Source organism: Mesoplodon bidens (genome assembly GCF_964165515.1).
Source record: "Mesoplodon bidens genome assembly, chromosome: 4".
Lineage (NCBI taxonomy): Eukaryota > Metazoa > Chordata > Mammalia > Artiodactyla > Ziphiidae > Mesoplodon > Mesoplodon bidens.
In genome coordinates this window covers 121,685,881-121,705,112 of record NC_138160.1, presented here as the reverse complement: position 1 = coordinate 121,705,112, position 19,232 = coordinate 121,685,881, and the positions used below count along the sequence as shown (strand labels likewise).

Sequence of the window (19,232 nt, the reverse complement as noted above, 5' to 3'; positions counted from 1 at the left end):
CGTCAATTAAAAGTCAGAGTATTGAGCTGGATTTTAAAAATCTATATACTGTTTATAAGAAATACATTTAAAATATTAGTTTTAAAATGTTGAAAGTTAAGGGTAGACGAAACATAAATATTAAGCAAAATCATATTAATATTTATAGTATATATTAATATCAGACAAAACATATTTTCAGGCCAAAAGCATTACTACAGCTAAACAAGGATGTATCATAATGATAAAAATTTCAATTCACAAGGAAAATAGAGTGATTATAAAATTTGTATACATTTTATGATGTGGCTTCAAAACATATGAAGCTAAGATGGACAAAAATCACAAGAAATGACCAGATAAATAAGTAAGGATATAGATTGATTGAACATGATCAGTAAACTTGACTTCGTGGAGATATATACATATATATTTTATATATATATATATATATATTTTGTGTGTGTGTGTGTGTGTGTGGTACGCGGGCCTCTCACTGCTGTGGCCTCTCCCATTGCGGAGCATAGGCTCCGGACGCGCAGGCTCAGCGGCCATGGCTCACGGGCCCAGCTGCTCCGCAGCATGTGGGATCTTCCCGGACCGGGGCACGAACCCGTGTCCCCTGCATCGGCAGGCGGACTCTCAACCACTGCGCCACCAGGGAAGCCCCCCCAGCAATTACAGAAGTCAGGTTCCCCAAATATTTATGACTCTCACCTCCTCACCTTCCAAGCAAATAATAGGACTAAAATTCTCCACCTCATTTTATGTTAGGTGTGGCCATAAGACTCATTTTGACCAATGAAATGTGAGTAGGAGTAACTGCCAGGTGCTAGTGTAACAGTAAACATCTCTCCCCTTTCCTTCCTGTAAGCAGAGGCCTGGACCTCCCTCAGTCTGGGCCCTCAACTGAGGATGACATGGAGCAGACCTGCCCATCCAACCTACACATGGACATGTCAATGTTGATGTATGAGAAACAGACCTTTGTGACTTTAAGTCACTAAAATTTGGAGATTATTTATAAACGTAGTATAACCTGGTCTATCCTGAATAATACAAGCAGAAAAAGAAAAGGACTACTTTTCAGGCACAGAGGTGAGCCTGTCTTGAAAGAGTATGGTGTGACAAGTCCTGGTGAGTTCACTATGACTTAAGCTCTGGGGAGGTGGGGTGGGAACAGGGCTGTTGCAGGAAGAGCGGCTCCCAAGAAGAGCCCATAAAGACTGGCTGGAGGCAAGTTTTGAAGGACCCTGGGTTAATAATAAGGAATGGATACTATCCTGGAAGTTTTTTTGAATGTTCTCCAGAAGTTGGTGACTGGAGGAATATTGGTAGTAACTGAGAGGATGAACTGGGAAGAATCTAACTGGTGTGAAAGGAGGGAATTAGGTGGGGAACTTTTCCCAATGAACATGTTACACATTTTTCCCCACTTCCTAGAGGTAGCCATTTTAAAGAATTTGGTGAGACTTTCCCCAGCAATTGCATGCACAAGCAAACACACACAAAAAAACAATTTTTAAAACACAACTCAGGGCTTCCCTGGTGGCGCAGTGGTTGAGAGTCCGCCTGCCGATGCAGGGAACACGGGTTCGTGCCCCGGTTCGGGGAGATCCCACATGCCGCGGAGCCGCTGGGCCCGTGAGCCATGGCCGCTGAGCTTGCGCGTCCGGAGCCTGTGCTCCGCAACAAGAGAGGCCACAACAGTGAGAAGCCCGTGTACCGCAGGAAAAAAAACAAAACAAAACACACAACTCACATCAATCTCATTTAACCTGCTGTTCTGAAAATTTTTTCCAGTTAATATCTTCACGGTTATTTTCTGTGTCATCTGAAAGAAATTTGCCTCTTTCTTTTTTTATTGGCTGCTCAGTATACCATTGTATGGATGTACCAAATGATGTAGCTATTCCCCTGTTGACAGACATTTAGGCTGTTTTCACTCTTGCAATGTTGCAGCAACCATATTGTGAATCATATCCATAGATTTTTGTCTCTTTTTCTACAGGCAGCAAGACCAGTTTTGCCACCATTTTAATGGTGAAAAGTTTAGGCTGGGTAACAGGAACACACCCAGGTAGGCCATTTGAGATGACAGTTTTGGTTAGGGGGTGCCTGGTATGCCTCGATTATGCCCAGAATGGTGTCTTGAACATAGTGGGTACTCAATAAGCACCTGTTCAATGAATGAATGGATGAATAGGTCCACATCCACTGTAGACACTTGGACGAGGCCTGCCCTGCCCCCATCTATAACAGGCTTTTTCAACTGCAACACTATTGACTTTAGGGCTAGCCTGGATACTTTGTTGTGGAGGGCACTATCCTGAACACTGCAGCATGTTTAGCAGCATCCCTTGCCTCTACCCCACTAGATGCCGTGAGCACAACCCCAGTTGCAGCAACCAAAAATGTCTCCAGAAATTGCCAAATGTTCCCTGGGGAAAATTTGGTCCCAGTGATTTTTAAATATGGACTGTATTTGTGTAAGGGCAAAGGCCCTTTCTGAAAACAACTGACTCTGCAAAGGTTGATCTTATTCACCAATCCTCCCACATTAAAATGGCCTTTCTTCCTGGGTTTTCACAGTCCTTTCATAGAGATTGCTGAATACCTTTTCCTGGCTTCAGACCTTATTCCTAACATCTTCACCATGAGTTAGGTCAATCTTTGTAACATACAATCCTCTTTATACATTCTCTCATCACTGAATACCCCTCTTTGGAAGTACTTATCAAATGTGAATTCTTACATTTATTTGAGAAAGTACTAAATTAATGTTTCCCCTCACTCAATTCCCTAGAGGGACTCATAAGTAAGAATTTGGCATGTCACAGGTCAGTTTTTGCTCACCATTTTTATATCTAGTGCCCAAAACAATGCCTGACAGATAGTAGATGCTCAATGGGTGTTGGCTGGATGGGTGGGAAGATGGATGGATGGATGGATGGATGGATGGATGGATGGATGGATGGATGGATAGATAAGAGCCTATTATCAGTCAACAAGGGCTGACTGATTCACCCATTTTTGCCCTTATGCCTTCTAAAACAATTTTGAAAAATAATGTTACTTATACTCACATTTAAAAATTGACGTTAAAGGTTCACCACTAAGTTCATATGGATTCAAGATAATAACTTCCAGCATATTGAAAATATTGGAATTAAAAAATTAAGCTGTGACAACGTTCTTTAAATGTGCCTCTTAATCTGTTTTTATTTCTAATATTCTCTACAACTTTCACGGTACTCTCCCTCAAATTCAAGGGATGGAAGAGACAAAGTTGTTAAATTAAAAACTGCCTTAATTAGTTACTAAGGGAAGTTGAATTAAATTTTTAAAGGAAGCTTCCAGTTTGAGAACCTGGATCTGGAAATTTTTACATTTTGGGATATGGCTCCTTAGTAAGATTTTTGAAGAGTGAGGGGTATGCTTTCCAGTAAAGGTAGGATTATTATGAACACAGACATGTTCTCAGGCAAATCAGTTTTAGGAAAAGGTACCTAAAGAAACTGGGAACCTGGAAATCGGTTCTCTAAAAATAATCCCTGGTGTGCCCATTGGAAAGTCTTGAAGACCACCATCCTAGGGGTAATGCATGCTAGTGGCCAGCAGAGGGCAGTGTTGGACAAGCTATTGGGCTCCATCTCCCTGGCTCTCCCTCAAGGTAGCCGACAGAAAGGGCAATTCACGATGCAGTGGGGACCACAGCCTGGGTGGCCCCACCCAGTCCTTTCTGGTGTGTGTGTGTTTGCACAGTGAATTATTCATAGGAAACTGGCTCCACGGAGAATGGAGGCCTGAGACTCTCCATTCTGTACCTAGAATCAGGGCCTGGGACTGTAAACAGATGAAAACCTTATTCTTTTTCCCATTCAAGAACTGAGGTTGGGGAAAGAAACTGAGGATTGAAGTCACGGATCTGCATCAAATGTGAGGTTTTTGTTATTCTTCTTATAAAATGAAAACAACAGTGAAATCTCAATAATTTATAGCTTCAGGAGACAGGGAGCAAAGTGACCGAAAGTTCCTGCTCTTCAGTCAGATGATGGGGGCTGGGATCTCTCTTCTTGGCAAGCTCACCTTCCCCAGCTTCTGCCTCTCTGGCTGTCAGACTGGAACAGGATTACCTTCCCCACAGAGCTGTTGCGAGGATAAATGAGACAAACGCGAGAAAAGAGCTCAGCCTGAAAACGGCATTTAGCAAGGGCTCAAGAAATAACAGTGGTGATGGCGAAGATGATGATATGGAATTGGCATTTTGTCAGGCATGAGGGTTTCAAAGCTTCCCATTCAGGTCTGAAGAGGAAGAACCAGAGGCGAAAATCCAAGCTTTTTAAATATTTTAAGTTTTACAAGCCTAGGAATTAGAAGCAGAAACAGCCAGGGGAAACAGCCAGAATCAGTGTGATTCAGTGTAAGAGCCTCACTCCTCCACATTGCTTACAAGTGCCTCCCAGGGGTGGGGTCCCACCCAGCGCTGGTAAGAGGGTCTCTGTGTCTACAGCAGTGTGTAGATGATGGCCAGATGCGTGTTAACTGTAGGACATGCCCACCAGCCTCAGATATAAAAGCAGTGACTTTGTTCATTAGATTGATCTTCTGTGAAACCTCAAAGGGTGGGGATGAACTGGTTAAAATAAAGTTAGTAATTTGGACTAATAGCTCAGATATACTAAAAGTAAGGTTCAGAGCAAGCCTCCCTCTCCCCTTCTGCCTTATACGCAGAAAGGTAACACGGACTAGTTCAGAGAGAGGCAACTTGGATGAGATAACTGCCCTTTCACCTGGCAGCTGTCCAGCCCCCAAATAGCTTTTGTGTTTGGTCCAAAAATAAGATCACATGAGAGGGGGAGAAATAAATACACAAGTGCTTGTCCTTGGGCTTTCTGTGGGTACACCAGCCGCACTGGTAGGGACCCATGAGGGTGGCCTGACAACGCACTCCCCAGGCTCCCCAAGGCTGGGGAGACCATCTGGATCAGGGCGGGTGTGGTGTGTGGTGTGCATACAGCCCTTCTCTGGGGGCTCCCTGAGCTCCATACACATCAGAGAGGGAGCAGGAGAGAGAGAACAAGCAGCTCCAACAGCCTGGACTCCAGGGGAATAAGGGCATTGCCTCCTTTGGTGAAGGCCACGCCCTTCCTCCCGCGGTGGCCTGCCTGCAGCGGTCCTGGTAGGACAGTGTGGATGCCGCAGGCTGCGCAGCTGCCATCACCCCAGAAAGAAAGTGCCCCAGAACCAAAGTACAGAGGTGAGTGCATCCGCTTCTCCAAGGGGCTCCGATTGCTGTGGACTTTCCGCTTGGCTTCAGGCTTGTGCTCTGCATGAATGCTCTCCCCCCGCCGCCACCCCTTCTCCCTGATCTGAGTTGGTGGCAGGCTTGAGGCTGTGAGATGGATGCTAGACTAAAGCATTCCTGTACTCCCTTCTCTCATTCGGAGGGCAGCTTGCTTCCAGAAAGAACTGGCTGAGTCAAATTCTTAGCAGGGAAGCAGGAAAGGGTTTCTACAAAGTGAATTATCTTTGCTGAGATCCAAGAAGACATTTCCCAGAAAATCATTAGACAAATCCCATTGCAGTAATGCTAATGCTTAGTTTTTTAAAAGCTCTGCATCGAATAGGAAATAAATAAAAGGATGCCAGCTGATTCCCTATAATTGGGCAAAAGGGAGAAAACACAAATGGCATCTGCAGAGCTTCCTTTCCCCTCACCCCCCTTCCCCATCTCTTCCTGACGACTTTAGAACCCTGCAAAATATACTTAACGGATCCAAGAACTCTCTTCTTTGGTTGAGAACAAGAGGAATAACATCAAGGGTCTGGGGAGAACTGCTCTGTAAGCAGAGTCAAGGGGCAAAGAAGAGCGACATTTTGCAGAGTTTTGGGTTCTCCTTCTAACATCTCCGCCACCTGAGCACGTGACATGTACCTGTTGCCTATTGAGGGTATGGACAGGTGTCTCCATCGCTTGCACACGCATACCATTATTCCTTGACATACACCACCCCTCAGCTCAGGACCACAAATATCTATGCTAAGAGTAAGCCAACAGAACACTGCTGGGGACAAGATAACTCCTTGAATAAGTCAAGATTCTTCTAGTGATAATGGACTGAAATCCAGTTTGAAGAGACTTAGACAAAAAAAAAAAAAAAAAAAAGGGAAAAATGTTTTCCTCATGTAACTGAAACAGCCAGGGTTTTGATATGGTGGGATCCAGGTGCCCAGATGATGTTATCGTGAATCTGTCTCTCTCCATTTCTTGCTTTGCATCCCTGTGTCATTCTACTCCCAGGAAGACTCACTCACCCTGGCGATAAGATGGCTGCCAGCAGCTGGGGGCTGACGTCCTACTGGCCCAGCCATCCTACAAGAATAGGTGTTTCCCTTTCCCAACAGTTCTAGCTAGAGTCTCAGGGTCACATTTCACTGAACCAATGTGGATATTGTGCCATCCCTGCCATGGGGGTGTAGTCATCCCCACCCAAAACCACATGGCCTGAAAGCAATGAAAGGCTGGGTCCCCAAAGACCATCAAGGGGGCTGCATGCAGGATGGCCAAGGTCATTGGTTGTCAGTTTGTACTGCTTTTTTTGTGGTCATCTAGATTAAGAGCCAAAGCTCCTCCAACATAACCCCTCCTCCTTCCTCCCTCTTATAGTCCACAAAAATGTATGCGTGACAGAAAGTCTCATAGAAAGGATAATTATTAGTAGAACAGGTGACTAAAAGACCCCATGGTATGTCATCCCTAGAGACCCGAGAGTGGGAAAGACACCAGAAGGCTTGTCTCTGGCTCAGTCTCCAGACTACCCACCATACCCAGACCCACTGGGCCCCCAACCTGCTGTGCTCCCACGGGTCTCCCCTTCCCTTCACCCACCCTTGCCCGCTTCTTCCTCCCTCTGCTCTGCTGATGTGAACCCATCTTGCCTTTCAAGGGCCAGACTCCGTGCGGCCTCCCCTCCGAGGCCGCATCTGGCCCACCCAGCCTTTTCTGTTCTCTCCCTCTCCAAACTGGGACAGCGTTGCCCCTCGGCATTGCAGTCCACTGTTTACCTGTTCTTTAAGAACTGCATGTATCTTAGTTTCTCTCCCCGCTTGAATTTTAGATTCCTGGGGAAAATTAAGTTTCATCCCCAGCCCTCCCTGTGGTGTCTAACACACATTAGGTGCTTCCAACCAATAAAAATAAATAAAAATAAAAACAGCCTCCCCAAATAGCTTAGAGAGGATGGCTAGATTACTTGAGACCCTTAATTCTGATTGTATAAGTAATATAATAACTATGACAAACACCGACGGAGCTCTGAATGTATACTGGAGCCCCTGACAGGCATCATCTCAGGTAATCCTCACAGTCACCCTACGAGGTAAATACCACTATTATCCCCATTTAACAGATGGGGAAACTGAGTCTCAGAGAACTGAGTCACTTATCCTAGATCAGAGAGCTAGTAAGTGGCAGCCTGGGAGTTAGAACCCAGGCAAGCCTACCATCTCCTTTCCTATTAGATTCCTCAGTTACATGTTTATCAGTGGTACTTTCTGCTGCCTGATTTGAAAGAGCGAGGGGCACAGGTGATTGGTCAGAGAGCAGGAGGAAGTTCAGATATTTTAGGCCCCTCTTCTGCCTCTGGGGCTCCCAGTGCCTCTACAGGGGGTTCGCCCAGGGATAAGGGGTCACATCCCTACCTCAGAGCCAACAAGAAGGTCAGGGGCAGGGGAATTTCACCAAAGGAGGTACCTCTGGGGCTCTGCAGAGAGCGAGGTGCTTTTTGATTAAATGAGTTCTTAGATTAGAATGGTCTTTGGGGAAACGTTAGCTGGAGGGTGGGCTTTAGAATTTGTCTGCCCGTCTGGCTGCCCATCACTAGGCATGGCCTTGTCCTTTCTCCTGCCCCCTGAACAGGGTGACCAGGCCAGAGGCCTCCCTCAGAGGGCAGCTTGTAGGATTTGGAAAGCAACCAAATTCAGCAAATTCAGATCTCAAAGGAAACCCAAATCTTAAGTAGACGGTATTTTTTTTTATAACGTCTGTGCCTCTGCATCCAGGCACTGGCCTCTTGGTTGATGCCGTCACCTGTGGTGCTGGGAGCCCTTGGTCTGAGGGTATCTTGTTTCTCTGATGCACAGGAACCTGCTCTTGTGGGTTAGCACCTTCTCAAGAGCAGATCCTATTGGGTTTACGCCATTAATCCGCAGTTTCCCTGAGAGGCTCAGAGAGCCGGCATCCCCACCAGTGAGGCACAGTGAGATGAAAGCACATCCCCAGTTGCACGGAAGCAGGGAGGGGCCCGGACTCCGGGAAGCGGGCCTCTGAGGTCTTTAGGATCCAAGCCTGCTTGCTTCCCCAGGCAGTCATGATAGAACAAAACTAAAACCAAAAGAATTACACTGGCCAAGTAATATGCTTTGGGTAAATATTTAGGAGAAAAACCACCGCTAGATCCAAGAGAAATAAAATCAAATATTCACACAAAACTTGTATACAACACAAATGTTCCAGCACCATTACTCATGATATCTAAACAGAGGAAATAAGCCAAATGTCCATTAATTGATGAACAAATAAAATATGGCGTATCCATACAGTGAAATATTATTCAGCAATTAAAAGGAATGACGTTCTGATAAATATGGATCAAACTACAATGTGGGGGCTTCCCTGGTGCCACAGTGGTTCAGAGTCCGCCTGCCGATGCAGGGGACACGGGTTCGTGCCCCGGTCCGGGAGGATCCCACATGCCGTGGAGCGGCTGGGCCCGTGAGCCATGGCCGCTGAGCCTGCGCGTCCGGAGCCTGTGCTCCACAGTGGGAGAGGCCACAGCGATGAGAGGCCCGCGTACCGGGAAAAAAAAACAAAAAACAAAAAAAACCCTACAATGTGGATGAACCTTAACGACATTATGCTTTATAAGGAAAAGAAACCCACACTGTATGATCCCACTTATATGAAATGGCCAGAACAGGCGAATCTACAGAGACAGAAAGTAGACTGGTGGTTGTGTAGGCCTGGCGGGAGGGCAGGGATGAGGAATGATTGCTAATGGGTATGGGGTTTCTTCTGGGGATGACAAAAAAAGTTCTAAATTAGACAGTGGTGATGGTTGCACAACTTTGTGAACATACTAAAACCACTTAATTGTATACCTGAAATGGGTGAACTCCAATGGTATGTGAATTACATCTCAATAAAATTGCTCAGAAAACCCCCAAACCATGGCTAATGAAATAATGAACCCAGTGACAGGGCCTTGCTGAAGGATGTGGTCTTAGCCCGTCTGCTCTGATAAGCTTATGTCTCATCCCACCACGCTTGGCCACAGGCCACCCAGACAATTCAAGTGGAAAGAATATAGACGGAAAAGATAGGCTCCATAGATTTCTCCCCAGAGTCTAAACTGGAGGATCTTTCTTCTTCTTTCTTGTACAGATCATTTCACATTTTATGATATCAATCTCACTATTCTATTTTTGTTTCTGGGTTTCAAATCATGCTTCAAAAAAGCACTCTCCATCCTAAGATGATAAATCTCACTACCTAATGCTTTCCTCTAATGCTCTTCTCTAATGTTGTCCTCTAAGGTTTGTCTTATTACATTTAAACCTCTTATTTAATTGGGAATTTAAATAATAAACTGGGGATCCAGGTTGTTTTTGTTTGTTTTACCAAATAGATAGCCAATGATTAGATCAGGAGTTTTAAAATTTGAGATTAAAATGGACTTGGGGCATCTTGTAACTTCCTGAAACTCAGTATGAAAAAGTGTGTGTGTGTGTGTGTGTTGTATACGTTCCAATGCACCAAGGCCCAATCCGTCAACAGGACAGCTGTTAAACAATTACAGGGGAGGCCTGAGTGATTACCCATAGGGAAAGTTCTCTGTCACATATGAAGGGAGAATCCCACCCCCTTTGGCTTTGACGTGTTACTGAGGCAGAGAACGAGGGGTGCCTCTCACTGGCTCCCCTGGGCCTATAACACTTTAGGTTTTTGATCATTTGCTGACAAACCAATGGAGCTGATACATCATTTTAGCTGACAGAACTTGGGGCCCTCCTGTCACAAAGAATTGGAGGAGGTTTCCTGTCCAATAAATATAAATAAATGATATAATGAAAATAAAACTGCCATTCCAAAGAAAATAGCAGATCCTTCCGTGCAGACTCGTGCGTTCACGTAATAAACGTATAAGCAACACCCACTGTGTGCCAGGCACTGTCTAGACTGGTGGTTCTCAAAGTCTGGTCCGTGGACCAGCAGCATCAGTATCACCTGGGAACTTGTTAGACATGCAAATTCCCAGGCCCGCTCCAGACCTACTGAATGAGAAACTCTGGAGTTGGGTTACAGTCATCTGCGATTCTGATGCACATTCAAGTTTGAGAACCATTGGTCCAAGTGCTGGGAATATAAGGGTGAAAAGACAGATAAAATCCCTGCTCTCCTCATGGACTTTACATTCCAGTGTGTGTGGTAGGAGAAGACAGACAACATACAAGTAAACAAATAACTGAACATGATAATTCTCAGCTAGTAAAAAGATCTATGAAGAAAAAGCAAGATCTATGAGGGGCTGATTTAGAACAGGTGGTCAGGGAGGAGCGTCTTGAGAGACTAGAAATGAGACCAGAATGGTAAGGAAGGGCCAGCCATGTAAAGAATCAAGGGGCAGAAAAGAAATGCATGCACTTCAGGCAAGGAGAACAGTAAGTACAAAGGTCCTGAGGCAGGACCACACTTGGCCCGTATGAGGAACAGTGAGGCCGGAGCACAGTGAGAAGGAGGAATGCCTCAGGGATGGATGTGGAGAGGCAGGTGGTGACAGCAAGCTTAGCTTTTGCTCTTAGTGCCAGAGAAAGGCACTGGGCAGTTTTGACCAAATAGAAACATGATCTGATTTACCTTTTAGCAGGATCCCTCTGGAATGAACTGTAGGGGGTAAGGGTAGAAGCAGGCAAGTCGGCGAGGAGGTTTTGCAATAATGCAGGCAAGGAAGATTGGCACTTGGATGTGCCAGACCAATGTGCAAAGATCTATTATTAAGTGAAAAACAAACAATACAGGACTGTGCCTAGTAAATCGCTTTTAAGCATACACACATTCAGGTGCATAAAGATATTTCTGCCCCTCAAAGGATCCAGAAAAAAAAGTGAATAGTGGTTATCTTGGGAAGAAGGGGGTTAGTGAGGGTCATTTTATACCTCTCTGTACATTGTGGTTTTTTTTGTTTTTGTTTTTGTTTTTTTTGCGGTACGCGGGCCTCTCACTGCTGTGGCCTCTCCTGCTGCGGAGCACAGGCTCCAGACGCACAGGCTCAGCGGCCATGGCTCAGCCTCTCTGCGGCATGTGGGATCTTCCCAGACCGGGGCACGAACCCACGTCCCCTGCATCAGCAGGCGGACTCTCAACCACTGAGCCACCAGGGAAGCCCCATTGTGCATTTTTAACATGTGCACAAGGCATTACTTTTATTTAAAGATAAAATATTTTAAAATAAAAATTGAAAAGCTGAGATCGAGGAAAACATACAATAGGCAATGGGTGACCAATATCAGAAAGAGGAAGCCTACTTCTCATGGGTGTGACCCTCTCTAATTAGGCATCCTCCCCTGAAGCCACTGAGAGCCAGGCGGACAAACTGGGACAAGTTCCTGTTCTTGGGTTACAGTGGGAGCAGAGTGAGGCACCTTCTCACTTGAGGACCTCTGGACCCTATTTCTGTCCTGTAGCTCTGGTGATGTTTGTGTCTGTTGGGTCTCCTTGGGCAACGAATACAATTTCCTGTGAATGTCTGCTGTATTTCCCTGTGCCCTATTTGTCAAATTGCTCCCCTCCGTCATCTTGGCAGCTGGTTCGCCAGGAGGCCAGCATGCCCTTCATTTAATTGCATGATTGGGCATAAACAGAAGGAAATACTTTACTGTGGGGAGAAAGCGGCAGGCAGTATCTGATTTCTCTTGTCAGCTGATTAGGATTTGTTGAGTCCGAACAAGGTCAAATGAGATTAGAAAGAAAATGCAGTGTGTCTGGTATGCATTTCACATAACTGTACCGTTTATGTAAACAGGATGTACGAAGGGGAAATTTTAAAGCAAATACTGAATGTCAGCCTCAAGGTTCAAGAACAAGAAGCCAGGGCTTATGTGTTATGCCGGGAGAGAAAGAAAAATTATTTTCTGGGACATTTGGAATCCTGCTGAATCTATCACGCTCTGATTCCTTTTTCATGTTGGTGCAGTTAAAAAGTGACAGTTTTACGTCTGATTTTCAGTGGCACTGAGCACAGAATAAGAAAAAAACAAAGAAACGCCCCATTCTACCTTTCTCGTCCTTCTAAAGCTCTTATAAGAGGTTTAGAACCACTTTCTGTAATAGCTGCCACTGAAGTGCTTGGTAGTGAGTCAGTCTCTTAGGACACGGAAGGGAAAATCTCACCTCCAGCACCGGCCAGAACATTCTAGACGTGGCTGACTCCGGCCAAGGCTACAACTCTGTGGATAAACCTATCCGGCTTCTACTAGGATTTTTGTTGGTCCTCCAAATCTGTCATTTTCTTCCTTTCTCAGATCCACCCTCTGCAGTGCTAGTAAGCACGCATATAAAGTTTTAATCACTTAAACACCTCAAATAGTTTTAATGGCTTTAAAAGTGGTCTAAACGTTTTGAGGGAAGATATGGTTTCTGTTACACACTCTCTATAGAACCTAGCGTCTTGTGAATGCTTAATAAGTGGCTTCGACAGCTATTATTTCCATGGACTATTTCCTAGCCCAGAGCTGGAAGGCTATTCTGAGGCCAGACTTTTAAACTAGGAAACGTCCTGTCCCTTCCCATGCTAAATAACAGAGGGGTCAGGAAGTATTAACAGTATCATGTCTCATGACTCCAAGCATCTGAACATATATTATTTAAATGATAAATCTAGATGTGGTACACACACACACACACACACACACACACACACACACTGGAGTACTACTCAGCCATAAAAAAGAATGAAATAATGCCATTTGCAACAACATGGATGGACCTAGAGATTATCATACTAAGTGAAATAAGTCAGAAAGAGAAAGACAAATACTACATGATATCACTTATATGTGGAATCTAAAATATGACACAAATGAACCTATCTATGAAACAGAAACAAACTCACAGACATAGAGAATGGACTTGTGGTTGCTATGGGGGAGGGGAGGTGGAAGAGGGATGGACTGGGAGTTTGGGATTAGCAGATGCAAACTATTATATAGAGAATGGGTAAACAACAAGGTCCCACTGTACAGCACAGGGAACTATATTCAATATCCTGTAATAAACCTCAATGGAAAGGAATATGAAAAAGAATATATATACGTATAACTGAATCACCTTGCTGTACAGCAGAAATTAACACAACATTGTAAATCACCTATATTTCAATAAAATAAATTTTTTAAAAAAGATAAATCTAGACACTTCCATTTCAACATGGAACTTGAAATAAATATGGAACTTGAGGGAAGTTAAACCAAAACATTAAAAAATTCAATATTGAGGAGAATTATATTACAGTAAGTACTTTAAGGAACTGAGGATTCAGTTCCCAGTATTTGGACAGGAACATTGCCAAACAACACCTGATATGTAATAAAGAAATTGGTTTATATCAGTAGCTAGGGGTTGTATTTGCCTGAGAGCTGTGTGGTTTTTTGGCTTTTTTTTTTTTTAACAGCATTTCACAACTAGATGCAATGGAGAAGTAACACTAAAATAATGACTTACATTTGCATTACCGGTGTTCAAGGTGCTGTCACATGCTTGGGCACATTTGATTGTCACCATAATCATGTTGGCTTGCGGGAAAGACGTGGCTCGGAAAGCCTCATGACTCCCCTTCAGGAAGGAGGGAGTCAGAGCCCTGAGATGCTGAGCAGCCCAGAAATGGTCAACAGCCCTGTGTGGGCAGGTTCAAGGGTGCTAGCCTGAGGTGAGAGACCGGCTTTCAGACCCGGTGAGGACTTAGTAACCACAGGGGCAACCTGGGTGAGACGCTGAGCTGTATCTCTGTCCTCGGTGTTTTTAGGGTGTTTCCTAACTTTACAATCTATCATTCCATGTGGTTAAAAACAGTTCACCTGCCCCCTGCATGCAGCAAAGCAATTCTCCAATATGGAGAAGATGACTGTCCGAAATATTTTCATCTATGATCCAGAGGTCCTTTGGAATCGTGCAGATGCTCGAGAAAATTACTATTTTTTAAAAAGCAAATTATTAGGACCTTTGAATATGTGCAAGTGGCAATTCATGGAGGTTCCTGTTAATAAAGTTTGGAGAAATCAACTCTTTCTGTACCTCTCAAGTCCCTTTTAGGAGAGCTGTGGCTCATCCATTTTTGGAGCTGTGTGATGTCTGTGCCTCTAGTTCTGCCACAGGAGGTGAGCTTCTCTGAGCCTGTCCCTTCAGAGGCACATGAAGGCTCCCTGGCTGCTCCCTGATGAGTTTGGAGAACAGTTTTCCACCCCCACCTTCCCAGAGGAGGGAGAGACCAGTGAGCATATTTCTAATTCCAACAGGTCAATCTGCACCTCCTATGTGAATCACCAGGTGGGCAGGCTTGCACACACACTCTGTGACGCCTCCCAGGCTCAGATGCCTGCATAAGCAGGTAGGACTCTTCATCCATTACAAGAAACTATTAATCATGTTTCCATTTGGTCTCTTCAAAGACACCTCCTGAACTGTATCCTTTCAGTCCAGTTTCATTCCTCACCTTGTGGCCAAAGAGTTATTTGTACAGGCAGCTTCCTCTCTTCGTTACCCCATCCTGGCCAGGGGCACAAAGATGCCGCCCATGGTCCAATGAAGAAATCCCCACCTGATGATTCGCCTAGTTCAGCATGGACAGGCTTGACAACTGGTGAGGAAGGGCAGAAATATTCTCTCTGCAGCCCCTCCCCAGCCCTAAACTGCATGGCCACTGCCTCGAGCAGCTTTGCAAAATGGGAACAGCACAGACAGACACACACACACTGCCACACACAGACATCTACACCCTGTGCAGGGATGCCAGATGCCAGAACCGAAAAGGATTCCCTTTCATCCAGCAGCCTTCTGATTGCAGAGGAGTGTCTCTGAGCCGTGACCCGCTGTTTCCCTGCCAACTGAGGCCTCAAAATAAACAGGAATCTGCTCAGACAGATTCAGACAGGCTACTAGTCCATTCGGCTCAGCCATTTGCCCCAAGACAAACCACGCTAAAATAACACCCAGGAGAGCTGCCACTGCCGTCTGCTGTCTCTGCCTCCCTTCCCTGCTGGCCACCAGCTCTGTGCCCCTGGGCCTGCCGCTGGCTGCCCAGGGTTGGGGGCCCTTAGAGCTCTGTGTGCATCCCTGTGGGCGGGGTCGCTAAGGCAGGTCCCCTCTGCGGATCAACGAGGCCAGAGAGAGACCTAGAGGCTGCATTATCAGCCCCCCGCCTGCCTCCCTGCTTCCCACACAGCCCTGCGGGACTGGGAGCCAGCTCTGTGGCACGGTGTCTGCAGGCGGACCAGCAACCTGATGTACGTGCCACGGCCCGTCTCCTCTCCCCACATAGAGCCGCAGCCACCGGGAGGTTCAGAGAGTCGGCTTGGGGCTGCTGGAGAAGCAGCTGCAGCGCGGTGACAGTGACACCACAGAGCAGACAGACCAAGTGGATCCCCTTTCCCTTCGACCGGAGAGAGGAGCAGCCCTCAGCCTGCAAGCTGTTCAGGTAAGAATCAGGGTTTCTGTTCTGAGCAGGTTATAGTATATCCAGAGCTGAGGTGGAGAGAGAGAGAGAGAGAGAGAGAATGTGTGTGTGTGTGTGTGTGTACGTGTGTGCGTGTGTGTCCGAGTGCAAGTATAAGGCTGCTTGGAAAAAAAAGAAGGGCTGGCTAATCGCACAGACATGTAAAAATAGCACCTGGAGTGCAGAGACTGTGAGAATAATCATGCACCCGCTGCCCCCCTGATCTTCATCCCCGCACTGCCGGGCCATGAGGACTAGAGGGAGCGGAAGGTTCTCATTCATTAAAGCCTTTGTGGTTCAGCAGGACACTGTGGCCTTCGTGAGCCTGCCTGGCATCATCCTGCTTGCCACACTTACCCTCTTAGGTAGCCTGGAAATTCAGGCACCTAGAAATCCTGTCCACTGGGTAGGCACCTTAGATTTGGTCAACCTTTTGATATAAAAGTTGGGCTGAAACATAGGATTATCTGAGTGTGTTTGAGAGGGTGGGATTCTGATGGCCCTGCTGGTCACCTGGATTACTTCTTACTGTCCTTCTGATCTTCTTTGAAAATCACATCCTCACTTCAGTGCCCCTCCAGATAGGCACCGGCAGAGAGGGAATGGGAATGGCTAGCTACTGGGCACATTCTCTGGCACTGACGCTATCCACACCTACGTCACTATTATATGCCCAAAGTATGCAAGGCTTCTAGACGGAGCGCTCGAAAACTTCAGACCTCCAGGTGCTGGGGTGGGAATTTCAGGCGTTTAATCGCAGACCCATTTTTCAGAGACCCAAGAGGGTACCCACTTATCTCGCCTCTCAGGTGCAAGAGCTCGCTCTGTGCCTCAGCAGACACAAATGCTCTGCGCTCTCTCCCCCTGTTTAAATCCACCCCCACTTTCCTGCTTTGGTGACTGGCACTTTCCCTTTCATTCGCTATAGGGATGCAATTGTTTATGATTTAGCTCTGTGAACACCAGTGGGCGGATGCAAGCATCCGGGCAGAAGGTGAACTGGGCTCTAGGTGAGGGCGAGCCAGCCCAATGGTGGCAAAGGGTTGGAGAGAAATCAGCTTTGCCAAGTGGTGTCTAGCAAAGGGCTGGCCAGCTGCCTCCCAGGGCTGTCTGGGTGAATGAATGTGGATTTTGGTGGAGACTGTGATTCACAGTCGCAAACTCCCTTTGTTTTCTTTGTGTTGGTCATTGAGGGCTTCCGAGGAAATTCCCCTTTTGAGATCATGTACCTGACTGTCTTCTGTTGATTCTACCTTTTTAGCATGAGGAAATGGATTTGTAAATGCAGTACTTCATCAAAAGCAAAGTTAATACACGAAAAATTAAGGGACGGGACATTGAGTTACTTGTAAACTTCCTCCCAAATCTGGTGTGCACATACACATATATGGCTTACCAGGTTCCAAAAAGGATTTAAGGAAGCAGTATCCAGTTCATTAAATGGTTTGATTACACAGGTAGGTAGCACCAACTCTGATGATGATATTTCCACGGTGACAGTGGACAGACATCCGTGCGTTCTATCTACACCTAGCAAAGGGATGTCTGATGCCAGGACAGAGATGTGCTCGCTCACTCTGCTGACGTGCATTATGTGGACCCTGAATAAACTATTACAGGTCATTGAGCCGCTGGCCCCCCAGTGCCAGCTTCCAGCAGTCAGAGACCATACAGAGGGGAAGACACATCCCTTCCACCTCATCAATTAGGCATTACTTGGCTAATGCAATACTCCTTGATTTAAGCTACTGAAAAAATAATCTGCAATCAGTCATGCTACAGACATACCCTGTTTTAGGTCAATCTAACAACTATCCAGGACACATAAATTGTAAGTGAATGACTGTTTTTCCTTAAGAAAGGATTCACTCGTCAAGTTCATCAAATACTGTCAAGGTGTCCCACCTAAAGATGGGACTGGATCCAGCCCATTCAGCCATAGAGAAAGGTGGGGACTTACCTGGGGGGGCAGGTAACAGAATGAACCTGGGCTGACAGGATGTCCAACTCAGCTGGGAGGTAAAGGAGTCCAAGGTAGAGGAACAAGGACAAGCATCTAGGCCAGTGGCCTATAGCAAGAGAGAGGGAGGGAGGGAATAGTAATTATTATTATTATAATATATATATATATTTTTTGGTTGCCCGGGGTCTTAGTTGTGGCTCCCGGGCTCGTTAGTTGTGGCATGCAAACTCTTAGCTGTGGCATGCATGTGGGATCTAGTTCCCTGACCAGGGATCGAACCCAGGCCCCCTGCATTGGGAGCGCAGTCTTTTTTTTTTTTTTGGCTGCGTTGGGTCTTTGTTGCTGCGCATGGGCTTCCTCTAGTTGCGGTGAGTGGAGGCTACTCTTCGTTGCGGTGTGCGGGCTTCTCATTGTTGGTATGGCTTCTCTTGTTATGGAGCACGGGCTCTAGGCGCACTGGCTTCAGTAGTTGTGGCTCATGGGCTCTAGAGTGCAGGCTCAGTAGTTGTGGCGCACGGGCTTAGCTGCTCCGCAGCATGTGGGATCTTCCCGGACCAGGGCTCGAACTGGGTCCCCTGCGTCGGCAGGCGGATTAACCACTGCGCCACCAGGGAATCCCAATAGTAATTATTTTGATTCCTAAATGTTACTACTTAAGAGAAGCAGCAGAGGGCTTCCCTGGTGGCGCAGTGGTTGAGAGTCCGCCTGCCGATGCAGGGGACACAGGTTCGTGCCCCGGTCCGGGAAGATCCCACATGCCACGGAGCAGCTGGGCCCATGAGCCATGGCCGCTGAGCCTGCGTGTCTGGAGCCTGTGCTCCGCAACGGGAGAGGCCACAACAGTGAGAGGCCCGCGTACCGCAAAAAAAATAAAAATAAAAATAAAAACGAGAGAGAGGCAGCAGAACAGTGGTTAAGTACATAGATTCTGCAGCCAGGAAGAAGCTGGGGTTCAGTTCGGACTCTGACACTTACTAGTCCTGTGACCTTGTGCCTCAGTCTCCTAATCTGTAAAATGGGGTAATAAAGTACCAGCCTTATTACTGAAAGGATTAAATGAGTAATAGTCTTAGCTCAGTGCCTGGTTTATAATGAGTAAAATCTAAGTATTTCTTGTTGTTATTGTTATTACTATTATTATTATCATTGAAAGGTGACTTCTGAAAAGGCTGCTCACAAGTCCATTTGTCCCAAGGTCCCAAGTGACTCTTTGAGTGACCATCAGTGCCACCTTCTGGGCAGCTGGAAGTGCTTTTGCTTGGTGTGGAGTTTTGCTTGCATTTCCAAGCTTTCAGAATAAAGGAGCTTCTGTGCTGGTGGCCAGCATTTCTTGAGCCCTTATATGAGCCAGGCACCGTGCCTAACTCTACGTGTGTGACCTCGCCGGATTCTCGTAACAACCCTGTGAAGTAGGGCTGTCATGGCTGCAGGAATTGAGCTCGGTGGGCTGGGCCATTTGCCTACAGTCACACAGTTACCAAGTGGCAGAGCCAAGCTTACACCCAGGCTGTGCTGCTAACCAG

At 46.3% G+C, this 19,232-nt stretch overlaps 1 protein-coding gene across 1 annotated transcript in view; it reads left to right on the top strand.

Moving 5' to 3' along the window:
* Positions 1-5,177: 5,177 nt before the first annotated feature.
* FGF1 (fibroblast growth factor 1) overlaps positions 5,178-19,232 on the top strand; it is a 102,954-nt gene continuing 88,899 nt past the window's right edge. The window contains exons 1-2 of the mRNA XM_081232480.1: positions 5,178-5,239; positions 15,573-15,728. The gene's annotated coding sequence lies outside the window, so the exon portion shown is untranslated. The remainder of the gene's footprint in view (positions 5,240-15,572; positions 15,729-19,232) is intronic.